Source organism: Meleagris gallopavo, chromosome 13 (genome assembly GCF_000146605.3).
Source record: "Meleagris gallopavo isolate NT-WF06-2002-E0010 breed Aviagen turkey brand Nicholas breeding stock chromosome 13, Turkey_5.1, whole genome shotgun sequence".
NCBI lineage: Eukaryota > Metazoa > Chordata > Aves > Galliformes > Phasianidae > Meleagris > Meleagris gallopavo.
In genome coordinates this window covers 5677434-5685211 of record NC_015023.2, presented here as the reverse complement: position 1 = coordinate 5685211, position 7778 = coordinate 5677434, and positions in this window count along the sequence as shown.

The window sequence follows — 7778 nt, the reverse complement described above, 5'->3', positions numbered from 1 at the left end:
TTTCCTATAGAACTCAAACATACAGAACCACAGCTATCAAAATTTAAGATTTAGTGATATCACCAGGAAAATACGGATACTTCTAAGATGTATTTTCTTTCAATTACCTTTGTTACCACCAACAGTAGCATTTGCAGGCGCACGTTTTAATAAAGCAACTCATTATTAAACTGCCAGACCAGACTTTCAGCAGATGGAGTTAATTAACAAATGTAGCATACCAAGCAGGCAAAGATTGTCTCAAAAAAGTTTAAAGCAAAGTGGTAATACATGGAATATTGATCAACACCATACAATTTGGTAATTGTGTTACCATTAAACAGATCTTTTTTTCCACTGACTTACCTTGGTGACTAAACAAGCACGTAAACTGTGAAATTTACAGTCAATGTGTTTTTACAACATAAATAAATACATTGACTTGCTCTTAGTTATCAACCTAGTTGATGTTGTCAGGGTTTTCTGTTGCTGAACAACTGGAAAGTTTAAACTTAGGCAGGTTTTCTGCGCGTGTGATCTCCTAACATATGTACATAAAAACAGCACATAAAGCTCTCTTCGTCTTTGCTTTGTTTCTGAGCAGAAACCTGCCACACTTCTAAATTTTGCTTCACGAGAGACTTCGTTTTAGAGTTTCAGAGGCCATTTCCACAATTACATTCTCAATCACATCCAAGAAGGCAGTTCTACAGACTAAAATTATAATGAGAAGTCTGTTTGACATTTTCAACTTCATTGAAAACTTGGCTTCAGAAATTACAGCTGCAGCTCACTTTGGGTGCCCAAACACAAGTCATAGATGAGCTGGAAAGAGAGAGCTCAGAAGAGGACCACCAAGATTGTCAAGGCCTGGAACATCCACCTTGTGAGGAGAGACAGATGAAAGCAGGCAAGTGCTACCTAGAGAAATGGTGGCTTTGGGGACATCCCATAGTCCTCAGTACCTGCAAGGAGGTTATTAAGGAGACTGAGACAGACTCAGCATAGTAATATATGGTGGGAGAGTGAGAAGGAAAATAAACTGAATCGAGAGAAGTCACAATAGATACAAGGAAATACTTCTCAAGCATGAGGACAGCTAAGCATAGAACAGTTTGCCTAGTCTCTATTCTTGGAGGTTCTGGATAAGGCCCTGAGCAGTCTGATCTTGTAGCTGGTCTGATCCTGCTTTCAAAAAGAGGCTGGACAAGATGACCTCCTGAGGTTCCTTCCAATCTGTGCTAATCTGATTATACTGACTTGGTAGGCAAAACTAGGCTCTATTTTCCACCAATTCTTACCGAAATTTAAAGTTAGGAAAAAAAAATACGGATATGATCTTTCACCATAAATGTGTAAACCTCACAGAAGCATTCACTACAGATAACATAAAGAACATATGCATCAATAAATCCCAAATAATGAAAAAAGAATAACCTTTCCTTAGAAAAAAAATAGAAAAAAGCAGTAATTAACTTCCAGCTTTGCTACACTGAGAAGATGTACTGCATAGAGATGACACTGCAATATTTGTGGAAATAAGAGTTTACATAACAAAATTATTGTATAAATATATGAGCAATTCTCTGTCTTATCCATCTCGAATGGAAATATTGCAACATCCTTTGCAGGCCTGAGGCATAAGCTTGGATTCTTATCTTTAACTTCAATTATACTAAGTTCTTACAGATACAGTTTATGGGTAATCTTGAATCCTAGTTTACATACATATAGCTGTAAAATCTGTCAATACAGAAGGGATCCCTTACAGTTTTATTTACTCAGGTACATAAATATTCATGGACATCACAAAAGTATCTGAAGTTAAATATTAGCAACTTACTGTAGGTTGAAAAGATATGGGTTTTTTATGCTTAGATCTTCACCAAATAGAGAGCAATTATCAATCTTTATAGAGATACCTTCAGTCTATAAAGGAAATTTTATTCTTTTGTTGTCTTTTTTTTTTTTTAATATGAGACCTTATGTTTGCCATCAAGTAGACAAATAGAGCAATCCTAATGAATTTAAATAATCTGTGTTGTGTTTTTTTTTTAATCTTTGAAGTAAATTACACAAGCAATTTGTGTAAGAGTCAGGCAAGAGGACTTGGACTGAAATCTAACAAACTCAGATTATCACAAGAAATAGTCACAGAGTCAAAGGCAGGATGGAAAGAATTGGAAAAAGTTAAGAGGGGAGGAGGAACAAAAGATTAAGGTTGTGGGAAATGGGCAGACTAATCTATTTCTAGAACAAAAATATTTACAAATGCAACTCGCTCTGCTTGAAAAAGAATTACTACAGTACTAGAAAAACCATATACCCAAAATAAAGGAATACTTAATCTCCCTGCATTTGCATCATCATTGCGGCAAAAGGGCAAGAATCATTTCTTATCTCATCGGTTCATAGAGAAATTAAGTTTGTAGAGCACTGGATTCTAATAAGAAGCAAGATATGAAATTGTGGAAAGAAATTAATAGTTCTGGCTTCAAAGTAGGGTTTAAACAATGTTTAATCAAAAGAGCTAAAGACTATACAATGATAAGCAAAATATGTTATAGTTGAATATTAAATAAGCAGCATTCCTTTATTATTTTTATTATTTTCAGAGGACTACAGAATGAAAACCTGTCATTAAAGCCAGGGATTTTTAATATCAGAAAGAAAATGAATGGAGTTATGGAAATGTAGAATTAGATGCTTTGCTTTGAACAGCCCACATACAGTTCTAATAATGACAGGTTCAGTCAAGCTGTGATAAAATGGAACTTTGATAACACTTTTAAACAGAAACAAAAACCACATAATATGAGACAGTCTTCTAGAAAGTGCAGAATATCTGCATAATAGCACTAATAAGTTAGAGATTCTTCAATTTGTTGCACTGTTTAGTTCAGTATGAAACAGCGTATGTGGAAATATTAAAGTATCTGATAAGGTCTCTAAAGATAAAATATTTAGCAGGAGTTTTGTTGTGTTTTTTTCATACTAACAAGATCAAATAACAAGTGTGATAAGATACAGTGCAAGTTATTCGCCAGCTAACTTTACATCCTGATGCTCTACTTGAACTTAGCAGAGCTTATAAGTCCACAGTTTGCATTGCTTTTGCACACGCACAGAATTTGGAGCCAGGCTCCATCCCATTGCCTAGAAGCCACAAGTGCAACCAGCTACTCTTAAGAGGCTTGTGACTTGGCCAAAATGCAGTGAATTTCCTCTGAGACAGTGGAACGCAGTAATTTATTTAAAAACAACAACAACAAAAAGAACACAACAATCCATTAACCACACTAAAGTCCTTAATTCCTGGGAGTGCTCCTCCATAACAGCAAAAATATAAGTAAAAGTGTTAACTACTTTGGAAATTCTTGAAAAAAAATTTTCAGAAGAAAAGAAACTGAGACAGACAAAATACCAAATATCAAGATCTAACTTATAATATTTGGGAAAGCTAAGATGTAACCACAGGATTTTGAAGAATAAATGTCAGATAATATTATTATTATCTTAATATTACCATTGATTGTATGAAAAATATTCTGCGTGAGCTTACCTATATGAAGACTAGGCACTGTACAGCCAGCAAAAGCCAGTATATCATAATATCCTAAAACCTACTGACTACCTACTGATTATGACATAACTTTCAAATAGAAGATATTTATGAGAAAATGGGAACTATCATAATTTTCTTTAAGGGTATGGCCAGTATTATTACTTTGGTAACATACAGTACTTATCTCAAAAAAAGGCTTCATTATGCTGCATGCATTTAGGCCTCGCTCTACAAGCACTGGGTTGCTTACCTTAAGAAATCCTGTTACAGTTCTACAGCATATTATGATCACACCACGTAACTCAAGTGGAAGTTACAGACCTGTCTCGCATTCACAGGTCAAGAGACAAAGGAATATCATGTCTTCGTTCAACACTAAATAATAGATCAATTTCTGCTAAGGTACAGTGCTGATATTTGGAAGAAAAATACCATTACTTCTCTTTCCCTTCCTCTCTCTCTTTTGTGGTCTTTTATCCAACGTAAATGATTTGATCAATTCTGAATCTCCCTGTGGGACCTGCCTGTTATTCCCCTTCTCATTATCTCACTAATACCAATGAAGAAAACATAAGGAGCCAGAATATATTGTGTCTTAAAAAAAGAAAAAGGAATAAACCTACTTTACACTGTTTTCCAAGGTGAATTATAAATTATATGAACATAAAATTGTAATAAATTTTTAAAGTATTTATTAGATATTGTTAATGAAACTCAGAAGGCTATAAGCTTCCTAAACAGCAATTTCGCTGTCATATGGATTGTTTCCAGTGATTATTTTTGCAGCCTAGGTTTTTAGCATCTGAGCTTTCAGACCCATTTAGTTGTTGAGAGGGAGACAACAATTTCAGTGAATAGATTACAATGGGAGCTGAGCATCCTGGCTAAATAATGAAACTTCATACTGATTTCCAGGGACATATATACTTCCCCAGCAAACTCCTAAATTTGCCCTGTAGATAAACCAGCTGGAACGGTTCTACAGCAAGCACTAAGATGTACACCCTCTCCCAGACCATATGCTCCTTCCAACACCATATGTCCTTTGTGACAGACCCAGATTAACCCAGTTTTGTATGAACCCAAAACCCACACATGGCACCTTTGCGGGCCATTTGAGCAACTCTCTTTAAATAAAAAATACCCATCCTCCCCCAAATGCTGCTCCTACCCAAAAAAACACAAAAAAACAAACAAGTGAAACAACCCCACCGCAAAAGACAACCCCGAAGATAAACTCATAATGCAGACATTAATTACTTAAAAAAAAAAAAATTAAAAAAGAAGGGCACTTCCAAATGAAACTCAAACTGTACTCCAGCTGCAACAGCTACAGAATTTAAAAGGATGTGGCCAAATGTCTTTTCTTTTTAAATAAGCAACCAATTTTGTTTCATGAATGAAAGCAGTGGTACATTCAGTAATTCTTTTGTAGATGCATTGACTCTTGCAGTGTAATTAACCGGTTTGCTGACTTCACACATCCAAGCTTTTCTTCATGGCTGCTTTACATCAAGCAATTCACAAGAAATAGAAAATAACATAGAACATTTCTGCAATCAAAAATGCCATGACACTGTTAACTATTTTCGTGCAATAGGAACTATGCTAATATACAGGCAGCTGGTAGAGAAGCTCTTATGGTTAAACAGACCATCATCTCTTTACCGCTGGTTAAGCACACGGCAATTCCTAAGGAGACAGACAGTGGTAAGAAGCTTACCTCCCAACTGCCAGGATAGTCAGATTAATGGCACTGCCAGTCGCACCAAGTCACCATGATTGTTACTTCACTTTTATGAAAGCCTTCTGTTGCTTGCTAGCTACATATTTTAAAACTGCCACAGCTTATTTTCTAAGAAAGGTAATAATAAAAAGCATAGAGAAGTTTCAAATAAGCATTTATACTTACTACTGTATTGAACTGCACTCGAGAGAATTCAATGTTAGAGGGTGAACTAAGGGCCTGGGGAGCACCACAGCAAAACCAAAGCCCAAGAGGAAGACTGGGAGTTTGTTAAGAGGATCTTTCAGACCAATACAGCTCTGATTTCATATTAACGTAAGATCAAAGCATCAACAAGTTTATTAGGCCAGAGGCATCCAGAACAGTTGTATAGAATATTTCCAGTAGGAAGCATGCCTTTTCCTTTGGAAAAGCACCATCCTGGGCTAGATTTGGACAAAACCAAATACTTTGAAGTATACTGGAGCACCTATGAAAACATACCTAAGGCAGCCTGTACAACAAGATCCTGAACCAACTGCCTTTAATGCCTGCAAGGGACAACTGGTGTTGAATATCTTAGGACTCTTAAAGAAATGAGCACATAAGAGAATTTAGCACCGAACACACGATGACCCCTCTAAAAATATCTTGGCCTGCACAAACAATTGCAGTGAAATCACCATAGCATCCTACTATGTTTAGAAATCCAGTCTGCTTGTTCCTGTGCAGCTTGCTACAGCACAGCTTACTGCAGGTTTATGCCTCCAGCTCACAGCTTCTCTTCTTAGATCCCTTCCTTCTTCATGAAAGCAATTTTAGTAACAATCAGAACTAGAACAACATCCTGAAAACTTTATAAGTCCCTGTTTCGTTATTGGGAAATCAGTCCTAATTTTCTCCTCTCTGAGTACAGTGGATCCTGCAATGGCATGTAGCCACATTCGAGGAGGCACTGCTGCTGTTTGCTTGGAAGTGCTGCACAGCCAAATAGCTGCAGCTATGCCTTCTTGTGACACATGACATGCTGCTCCAGATGGTGCTAATGGCAAGTGACCTAAAGTACATTTACCTCCCACTGTAAATCCACATCTGACTTTCCTTTCCTGAGATAGTAGCATTTTGGTGATAACATATGAATGCAAAATACATGCTTTTCAATAAGTGCTGAGATGTTAGAGCCACATTTGCCAAAGATCCTTAAGCATTGAGGACTTTGAGTGGTGTTTATGTATATAGAAATTCCTGAGAATTCTACAAAGCTCCTATCTGTATCCTCTAGAGCCTTGGTTACCCTATGAAGCCCTTCACTATCATTTAGAACAAAAGTTAATCTGGTTTAAAATACAAGCTGAAATTCCTGAAGTATCATCCATTACAACTAGATGAATTGACAGGAAGAAGATATTTGCTTACATCTTTACATCAGCCAAAAAGTGATTCTGAGAAGACAGAAAAAAAAAAGAGGTAAAAATACTAAATGATAGCTGGATGAGTATTATAGCTACTGAATAACAGGAGAGAAAACAATTAAAAAAAAAAACATAGTTTTTTTTTTTATTTTAACTACCTGCTAGCTTACATATAAATAACCCATAAACATCTATAGTTTTAGCTTTTTTCCACTAGTATATTGTTATCTGTCTTGCTATACAAGATGCAGCAATCTGATTAAAGCCAACATGAAAATGAACCTGTGTAGATGCAGCAAAAGATCACATCAAAAAACTGTCCTTATAAATTATGGGCCGTTCATGTCCTTTTTCATCTCAAGATTTTATCATTTCTTTTCTCCCTTCTCCAACTCATCAAAACATCATAACATACATACCACACTGCAGGCTTATATCAGAACAATAAATAGACCGATAAAACAACAAGAAACTGAAAAAGCAAAACAATGAAATGTACTTAATAAAATAGAGGGAAAAAACATCCCAAAATGTACACGATTAACAGCCATCACACTCTTGACATACCTGCACATCACACTTCGCAGTTCTTTAGGTTCTCAGTTTCAGAATAAAGTTTCCCTGACATCACTCTGTGCTCTGAACTTGCAAACCACCCACCATAGCAAAAAAGCCTTAACACAGTTGGATCTGTTACTTGAATGATTACTAATCATTCACATACATACTCTGTTCACCTGTAAGTTAAACTGCATTGTCAGTGCATAGCCTTAGGAGTCAGGGGGGTGGGCTATCACAGGTGTTTTTAATATAATGCTGGCAGAAAGCTCCAGAGAAAAACATGATTGAAGGATGAATGCAGGTACGAATGCCACCTGTCGTACATAACACACGAAGCATTTTCTTCCTTATGACTCTGTTAAGAGATGCTGAAGTCTTCCCTGCTCTTTTTTTGTCATAGCAGCCTTATCTTTTAGCTACTGGAGGGACTACAAATTACTTCTGATGAGCTGCATGACGATAAGTTCTGATACTGACATCCAGACACTTTAAAGCCAATAGCTGCATAGACTAAAAACCATACCGAATGGTGACA